The sequence below is a fragment of the Rhagoletis pomonella genome, unplaced genomic scaffold (assembly GCF_013731165.1).
Source record: "Rhagoletis pomonella isolate Grant_MI unplaced genomic scaffold, Rhpom_1.0 Rhpom_scaffold_00019, whole genome shotgun sequence".
NCBI classification, from domain to species: domain Eukaryota; kingdom Metazoa; phylum Arthropoda; class Insecta; order Diptera; family Tephritidae; genus Rhagoletis; species Rhagoletis pomonella.
This window is the reverse complement of record NW_023458573.1, coordinates 650,743-660,891: the sequence shown is the minus strand read 5'-3', so window position 1 is coordinate 660,891 and position 10,149 is coordinate 650,743.

The window sequence follows — 10,149 nt, the reverse complement described above, 5'->3', positions numbered from 1 at the left end:
CGTTGGTGATGGCGAATATCGCAGACGATTTAACGATGAGCTGTATGGGATTTACAACGATATAGACATAGTACAGCGCATGATAAAAATATAGTAAGGTAGAACCGCTGAGAGTCACTTTTAAAATTCTTGACGTTTCCAAACAATTTAATTTTTAAATTTGCTCACAAACTCACACACACATTTTCATTTTCAATCTCAAGCAACAACAATTTCTAACAATTTCAATTTTTTATTTTCACTTTTATATGATTTTAAAATGTTGGCAAACTTCAAAAAAAAATCATGGCCGACAAATTGAGAGAACGGTTCTACCTTGCTATGTTTTTATCATGGTACAGCGAATTAAAATTCAGCGGCTCCGCTGGCTTGGCCATGTCGTTTGAATGGACAGAAACGCACCTGCTCTGAAAATATTCATCGCGGGCCGCGATGCTGGTAACAGAGGAAGAGGAAGGCCTCCTCTGCGTTGGAAAGACCAGGTGGAGAAGGACTTGGCTTCACTTGGCATTTCCAATTAGCGTCAGTTAGCACAGAAGAGAAATGACTGGCGCGCTGTTTTGGACTCGACTAAAATCGCTTAGGCGGTTAAAGCGCCAATAAAGATGAAGAAGAAGAACTTCACCTCAGATACTTCTGCTGATAAAAAAGCAGGACAGATTTTAACATTTTGGGATTTGGGAAATTAACTTTAAATATTTCAAATATTACTACAAAAAGTTTTATACAAATAGTCTTGCTCAATTCCCATAGTTTTTAATTTTGACGTTTTCATTTTATTTTCTAACATTTTGTCATACAAATGTATCATTATTCATATACTACGTTTATGCGTAGGCAAATTCCCGAATTCATTTCATGAATTTGGTTTAAAACTGGCTGCATAAACACCATTTCTTGAATTCAGTTATACACGAAAGTTAATCATGAATTCAGCATAATTTCATGAAATCGTGAAGTGCAAGTCCGGCAACGCCACTTTACACAAACAGCTTTTTACTAGGGTTATGATGTTTTTCGATTAAAAAGGTTGAGTTGCATAACCGGGATTTAAAACACTGGAAATATAAAATAAATTCAAATAGAATAAACTGAAAATATATTATAACCAATTTAGATATATTATGGTTCATTGCCTAGTACCAACGACTTTTGCAAATTCAGAAGGAGGCCAAAAAGTTTCACGCCAGAGCATTGCCACTTTTTCAAGGCACTTTTTTCATGAATTCGCGAACTATACATAAACGGGACCATTTTTGAATTCATGAAATGAATTCATGAGTTCTGTCGCATAAATGTAGCAACATTAATGTAATGTAAACGATGTTTCCACGCCAACTGATTTGCTCTCCCATTCGTAATTCGCTCTCTCATTCGTGATTATCGTCCCAATTACGAACCGAACCACATAATTCGCCATAAAACATTTTGAGAGGGAATCACTTAGGGCCGGTTGTTCAATGTCTGATTAGCACAAATCGGAGGTAGAAGCTCCGGTTAAGCACAACTACTGCTTTATCGATCACATGTTACATGCATGATGTCGAAATCGTCGATAGTGTAGTGGTAGTGATAACCAGACATTGAACAACCGGCCCTTAATTCGTAGGTGATTCAGAACCAATCACCATGCGAATCAAGAACGAATCGTTGTCTTCTCTAATTTTTATCGATAACGGCTGTCAAAACACATAGACCACACATATCCTCACCAGCACAAACATTGAAAAAATAGCTAGATTCGTTAAAACTATTGATTTAGCTAATTAACCACTACACATTTTTTCTCCACCGTTGAAATGCACAATAAAAAACACATTAAACAATAAACAAAAGCAAAGAACGCAGAGATGCAAAGTGAATCACGAATGTGTTGTGTAAACAGGTTGATTCGCTGTTCGTAATTGAGAGAGCGAACCACATGATTCGGTTGGCGTGGAAACGCCCTTTTACATTTACGATCGCTACGATACAAGGGTTCTGGTACTCGATACCAAAAAAATATCGTTTGGAAACTATCGAGTAAAAAGTATCGGTATCGAAGGAACAAGTGCAGAATACGGCCCGTTAAGGTAGAACAAAACGAAAGAGCCCTTTTTTCCTGATGATACTGGTATACAATTTTTTTGGTGCAAACTTATATTTTCGGTGTTATGGACGGGTGAAAGGGGAATTTTCGAAAATTTGAAATGGCTATATTGCAAAAAATTCCTGACCGAATTTAAAAAAATTGGTATCGTTGGAAAGGTAATAAATAATAAATATACATATTAATATACTTTATGTGGATAAATTTTGAGAAAAATCGTTTAATAGAAAAAATTATATATTTTTGAAAAAAAACATTTTTTACTAAATAAAGGTGTAGATAAGTACACACAACGCTATAATAGTTCAAAAGAACATTAAAATACCTTTAGGGCCGGTTACTCAATGTCTGGTTAACACTTATCTGCGGTTAAACATCGTCATCGACGTCTTCGATTCCATTCATACAACAGGGAGTCGGAAACGTCGATAACTATGTTTAACCGGAGATAAGTGTTAACCAGACATTGAGTAACCGGCCTTTAATTTGGTACATAAATGGTTACACAACCTCTTCAAACTTAGTACTTAATAATTATAATCCTCACAAAGTAGAATTCTCTTTATGTGTTGCGAACACCTCTTGCAGAGAACACCTTTCTGCGTAAGCGGCCTGCAGCCGCACTTAGGGATTATAACCCTCAGGCAGTAGAATTCTCCTTTCTGTGTTGCCAAATAAGGGGGGCTGACAACCTTTTGCAGAGAACACCTTTCTGCGTAGGATTCCTTCGGCCGCACTTAGAGATTATAACCCTCAAGCAGTAGAATTATCCTTTCTGTGTTTCCAAAGAAGGGGGACTGAACACCTTTTGCAGAGAACACCTTTCTGCGTAGGCGGCCTTCGGCCGCACTTAGGGATTATAACCTTCAGGCAGTAGAATTCTCCTTTCTGTGTTGCCAACACCTTTGCAAAGAACACCTTTCTGCGTAGGCGTTAGGGATGGGTAGTGGGGGTTGAAATTCGATTTTTACCGAATTTCGAACATTGCCCAACCATTCGATTATTCGATTCGAAACTTGGTGGTACAAGTTGGATTTAATTCGAATTTTTTCGAATTTTCAAAATTTTTTTTTACTGGAAATTTAAAAGTTTCTTGTAATGATAGCTCAAATCAGAAAAGAGACTCAATTGAACTTACATTAAAGTGATTAATTATCCGTATCTTAGCCTCACAACCAAAAATGAATACAAATAAGAAGTATTTTTTTCTCAAAAAATTTCAGAAAAAAATCCAAAAATGTATACCATGAATTTTTTTTTGACTCTCAGTTAAAAAAAATTGACAAAATGTGTATTGAAACCAATTTTGGGGAAACTTTCCATTATGGCCGTTCGTTAAGGGTACGACGGGCGAAGGGGGAGTGGGCGTGGCACCTCCAACCGACCTTTTTGGAGAGGGCTCGAACCACCATTGACAAAAATGCAAGCCCGACCACCTATCGTTCCCTACGGACCCCTTAGAAAAATTGCCAAAAATCGCAATTTTTACTTGCGTCCACAGTATTTTTGCGTATACTTACTTTCTGCGTAGGCGGCCTTCGGCCGCGCTGAGGGATTACAACCCTTACTACGTAGAATTCTCCTTTCTGTGTGACCTAACTGGGGCTACCGCCCCAGTGATGTAACCTTGGGGAAGGATGAGGTAACTAGAATTCCATTTCTGTGTGGTAAACATGGGGCTGCCGTCCCAGTGATGTCTATTTTAGTTACTGGGTGTTTTATAAAAATGTGTATATAAAAATGTATTGTGCAAATGAATAATTAACATTTTTCACGCGAATGAACGCAAATGAAAATTGTGATTTTTGGCAATTTTTCTAAGAGCTCCCTAGGGAACCATAGGGGACCTAGGTGGTCGGGGGTTGCATTTTTGACAATGGCGGTTCAGTCCCTCTCCAAAAAGGTGGGATAGAGGTGCCACGCCTACTTACTTTTCGCCCACCGCCCCTTAAACGAACGGCCATAAAGGAAAGCCAGCCCCTCATTTTTTGATTAATTTTTGCTTTACAAGAACAAAAGAAATTTGTAAGTATTTTACGTTACACTTATACGTATGCACGTTTAAACACATATTGATCACAGGTTTAGTCAGAAAGTTGAAAGTTACAGACTTTTAGCGAATAAAGCCTAAACTCGATTTTTCTTTATAAAAATTCGATTTCATCCGAATTTTAGCGCCACAAAGTTCGATTTCAAAAATTGGCTATTTTGGAGCTAAAATTCGATTAAAGTTCGAATTTCAAAGCTTCGAATATCGAGTTTACCCATCCCTAGTGGGCGGCCTTCGGCCGCACTTAGGGATCATAACCCTCAGGCAGTAGAATTCTCCTTTCTGTGTTTCCAAAGAAGGGTGGCTGAACACCTTTCTGCGTAGGCGGCCTTCGGCCGCACTTAGGGGTTTTAACCCCCAGGCAGTAGAATTCTCCCCTCTGTATTACCAAAGAAAACGGTGGAAGTATTTTTGCGCAGAACTTCTTTCTGCCCAGTCGTCCCGCTCACGAACATAAGCATCAGGATGGTCATTTCTCCCTGCAAGAACACCAGTAAACAAAATTACTCACGGTATTTAAATGTAACTATATAAAGTTATATGTTAAATGGAAGGTACTTTTATGCTCTATTTTATTTATTTGGTGTATCATTATATACACATATTTTTTAGTAAAACTGGTTGTTTCCTAGAAAAATAAAATATTTTTCTATTAAATGAGGTTTCTTAAAATTTATGCAAATAAGTTATACAAATGTGTATATTAGAAAAAAGGGATTTGATTTACCTTCTAACGATACCAATTTTTTTAAATTCGGTATGGAATTTTTCTAAATATAGCCATTTTAAATTTTCGAAAATTCCCCCCTTCGCCCCTCCATAGCACCGAAAATATATGTTTGCACCAAAAAAATTGTATACCATTAAAATGAGGAAAAAAGGCGGATCACGCCCACTTTTTCGTTTTGTTCTAGTTTAACGGGCCGTATTCTGCACCTATGCCAAAGAAACTGTCAAACAGTGTATTTTATCAATTTCTCAATATTAAAATTTTCATCGGGAAACGTGATTTTATTGGCGTATATTCATAGTCATATTTAGTTCACAACTAAGTCGAAACTATCCTAATACTAGGTTCACATATAAGTAGATTATCCTCATTTTCGAGCTTGACACCCTAATCTGTAATTATAACAAGAGATTAGCCATATAAAATTCGTCCCTTGTTAATGTGTAATTATAAAATAATCTCACATTTAACCGATAACTTTTCGGTGTCCATCCTAGTTTTGTAGATTTTTTTTGCGAAAGAGAGGAGAAATGCCAAATGTAAAAGTAAACAAAAATGAACTCTAGCAAGTAAAAGAGGTTTGTAAGGTATTTTTTAATAAAATGTTAAGTTAAAAAATATTTATATTGCTTATTATAGCAGAAAAACCTGATCACGGTGGCACAGAGAAGAAACATAACTTTTCCTTGAGATGTGAGAATAACAAGCACAACCAATTTGACGGCTAATAATCTGAGATTTCCCTGTGTAAACGGGGTGATTAAAAAACGAGCTTTGATTGAGATAATATTGATATGTGAACATAGTTTAAGTTACAACTAAAGCTATTCATAGTCGCCTTAGGCTATCTGCACACTTGTCGTCCAATCATAGTTGCGTTATCGTCTCGCCCTGAAATTTTGAGCCGAGCACATGCACACTTGTCGTTATCGGCAAATCGTAGAAGATGCAGAAACGGATAAGTACGGCACTGACGTTCGCTAACCGTTGTGCACGCATTGTTTGTTTACATTTTATGGGGGAAAATAGTGAAAAAGTTAATATTTGCATTCAAATTGCAAAAAAATTTGTATTTTTTGCATAAAATCAGTGGAAATTATCAAAAAGTGGATAGTTGCATTAAAATTCAATAAATGTGAGCGTTTTAACTATAAAATATGACAAAATTGTAAAAAGGCTTTGTGTGCATGCTCAAAAAACACTTCAGGAAAAGAAAAAATGAGATATTACAGAAATATGATGTCTAGAATTGTTGCAGCACAGTCTATATTTTAAAAGTTGCAGGTTTTTGTAAATATTTCGCGAAAATATCAACCAGGAAAACAGAAAATACCTGCTCCAAGTGAGTTTTTAGACGCCAAATGAATTGAAATATCACGACCGAGTGTGCGAAAGTGTAGTCGTCATGCATCATGATTGTGACGATGAAGCAACTATGATTGGACGACCAATGTGCAGAAAGACTTAGTTTAGCCTTTTCTGGCTAAGATTGCAAACAGAGTGGAAGCGAAGCCGAAGATGAAGAGGAAGATGACGACGAACCCGAAGACGAAAAACAGTGCAGTAGTAAACATATGAAAGTGATCACAGTGCAAGCAAAGACGAAGATGAAGACGTTGCGCAAGCGGTCAGCTTGAAACAGTGCGGTACTGTTTTCAAAGACGAATCGCTTGCTGTGATGAATTGTTTACAATTTATTTAACTGTTTGCAATTGTGAAAAAACGCGTTTTTCAAGAAATTGGCTAAATTTTTGGCAAAATGTAATCAAACGTATTAATTGGCATTCTTGTATATTCGAAAAATGCCGTAACACATAATACAAGTGGCGAAATTCTCCAAAAGTTGTCCTATAAAAATTACTTCATGAATTGCTGTTTTTTCTTTATTTTCTTTTGATTTTATCTAAAAAAAGGGTTTTATTTAGAAACAAATATTCATATCATTCATCTTCCACTATGTACACTCGCCAGCTTGCCCGCATCGCAAGCAATTCGTCTTCGGCTTCGTTTCCACTCTGTTTGCAACCTAAGTACCAACTTAAAATTTAGTTTCGGCTGCAGCTGCAATTAAGTCGTAACTAGGAAGAGGTATTTTATTAAATTTAGGAAAAAAAGACGAAATATGTAAAAACTAAGTTAGCAGGGCGTGCTTTTGATAACATTGAATAATCTCCCATTGAAATTTACAAAGAGCGATCCATTTGAATCGGAAGATGAAATTAAACGCGTATTACAATTCGAATCAGGCTACATCACAATTTTATAATTGGAATGAATTACATATGTAAATGCTCAAATAATAAGTCAATTTCAAGCTTGTTCTTTTAAAACAAATTAATGCATAACATTTAGATATGTGTTTGTATGTGTCGCAGCATGCTTTCGATAAACATCGACTTCACATCATTGCTGCAGTTCTGGCTATTTCACACAATTAACAAGAAACTTATAACTTATTCTTTTGCATAAACATGCAATGAAAGTAAAAATAACATAAACGGATGATGAAACATGACATTATTTAATAAAAATGTCATATTTCCAAAATATCGTAAAGCAAAATCGATAAATTTTCACACTCGTTTTGCAATATCGTAAAACTAAGTTAAAACCATTGTGGAAGAATACAATTGAGATATCTTAGGGTTGACAGATAGTTGACAGGGTGTTCAATATGGCGATGACAGTGTGAACAATATGGCAGCCAATATGGCATACAACACCGAATGGCCCGAAGTTGCAAAACTACAACCCGAATGAAACGCTTCGTGAAAATCCAGGGTTGCGAAGTGGTATTTTGTTGGAAAATATAAACGCCAGGATTTTGTGCAGCGCCGATTTTTAACAAAAGAGGGTTTTGTGTTCTCAAGATGAACAGAAAAGGGTTGCTGTGCTGTTTCGTTTTAAGCTTATTTTAATCTAAAGGTATCTAATTAAATATTAAAAGGATACAAAAACTAAAGCAAAAATTTAAAATATATGTACATATCTGAAAATTTTAAATAAAATATATATTTTCACGAGAGACAAATTAAATAAAATGGGTTAACTTTAGGGGAAATATACTTATCAGAATGGGTCAGATAGCGCCTTTACGTTATAAATAAAAATAATTCCTACTTAAATTTTATATAATTTTGGTGACGTATTTCTAAGCTGACCATGAGATCTGTGAAATAATACATACTTATGTGCATATATTGTGTTGATTATGCTCTAAATCTCTAAATAATTCTTGGAAAGTGAAGTGACAATAGGCTGGTTTTCTTTATACAGCCCGTTTTAAATTCGAATTAGTGTTATAATAAATTACAATTATTGTTTCTTTCCATTTCGGTCAACCGCGCAAATTATTTATTAAAAAAATGTCGTTTAAAAATAGCAGATTTTGTTTACTTTTGAATAAGACTTTATTGAGTGCGGTATAAAGACACGGGTATAAATGCTGTAAAGAAATATATGTTGAGTCCAATCGGTTTTTTGCTAATACGGTTCTTGTGTAGGTATAAACAAGGTATATTAAAAAAATACCTCTCCATGAAAAAATATCGTTATTTTCGTATTTTAAATTAATCGAAATTTTATGGGGGGTTATAAAAACTCGTTTTAATCGAAACTTTGTTTTTTCGGTTATATTTGTTATTATTTATTGGCCCAGATGTAAATATTGAATGAACTAACATATTTTAAATATTTACGGAACTACCATTTGTATGCAACCCTGCCTATCCTATATTCAAGTAGATGTAATTCGAAAAATTTAAACGGATTTCTTCAAATCAACCCCAGCTGCGGACATATTGCGAATTAATTTTAAACATTAACCACTACATTATGTTAGTATTAAATACTTTCAATTAAGAAACAATTCTTATTAGAAAATAAATTAGAATCGTTTTATTTTAAATATTCCAATGTATATTTTTTGTTAATGCTGATAGTGCGGATTTAACGTATTTTATACCCGTTACATGGGGATCATAAATTTAAGGCAGATTGCTATTAACAATTTTTACACAATTTACGATTGCAATCAATTTCTTTCAAAACTATAATCTAAATGATTGCTAGTTGAACGATCAAAACAGATTCCAATATTAGGTATATTATGGAAATGCAATCCAATTTGATTTGAGTTATTCAGTTTTAGATACATTTATATTTCTGTGTTCGTATGGAATAGTAGTTTATGTCGGGAAGCTGGCTTTAGTATAATCCGGCATTCCCTTTATTATTTACAACACAAGGAATTTTTTGATGACCCTTAACAAGAATATGGACGTGCTAGTATCGGAACTATTTCTTGCACGTTTATTTGCCAAAATTTCTTCAACGGCTCGGCGCCAGTGAGGGTATGCTGCGAATGCCGCATTATACTAAAACGTGCGAAATGCGGATTTTCACAGTTGTAGTACTGCAGTAACTCGACACCTTCCTCACCAACAGCTCTGTCCTCTATGAGCTTCTTAATGTAAATGCAAATAAAAGATGGAAATTTAAGAAAAATTACATCACAGCGTTTCACTTGTAGCGTTTCACTCTTGTAGTTTATTGGCTATCAAGCATCAGAAAATTTCCATCACGCATTCCATATGCCACCGATGGTCGTGGATCAATTAAAATACTGTCTGTCGTTTCCCAATACTGAACTACCTTATTTCGTCTTGTCCTTCCATCCTTCGAATTCGCCGCAACAAAGTATGAGAGGGCAAAACGAAATTGGCAATTACAGCATTAGAATCCAGTTGATTCCGAACGATTTCATTGCAAAATCAGAGCGCGAACGAGTAGCAAGGGTAGCGATTTGAAACACTTCGCCATCGCCATCAATCAACATTGTCAACGATCAACGCACATACCTGCATTTTGTTCATCGTGATCTGTATTTGATTTTGCATTACATATACCTAATTTGTTCAAGTCTTTAAGTCATTAAAAGTACAAGTATATCATTTTAACATATTAATCGAAGTCTTTTACTTGCCGCCGCCACATAATCGTTTTCAAATCGCTCTTGCTACCGTTGGTACAAGCAAATTTGTCGTCATCGTCCATTTGCATTGGAGTTTTTGCTGTTTTCGTCGCCGTGTTAACCTGTGAGTTGTCACCGTTTTAACCTGTAAGTTGCCGCCGTTTTAAGCTTCGGCTGTTTTTGTCGCCGTTTCAACCTGTAAGTTGCATACCATTTTGCAAATCGCTCTCGTTGCTATTGTTACGATTATCCTCGAAACCTTGAGGGATTACCCAAATATACTCGGGCCCGTATCGCTGGATTGTTAA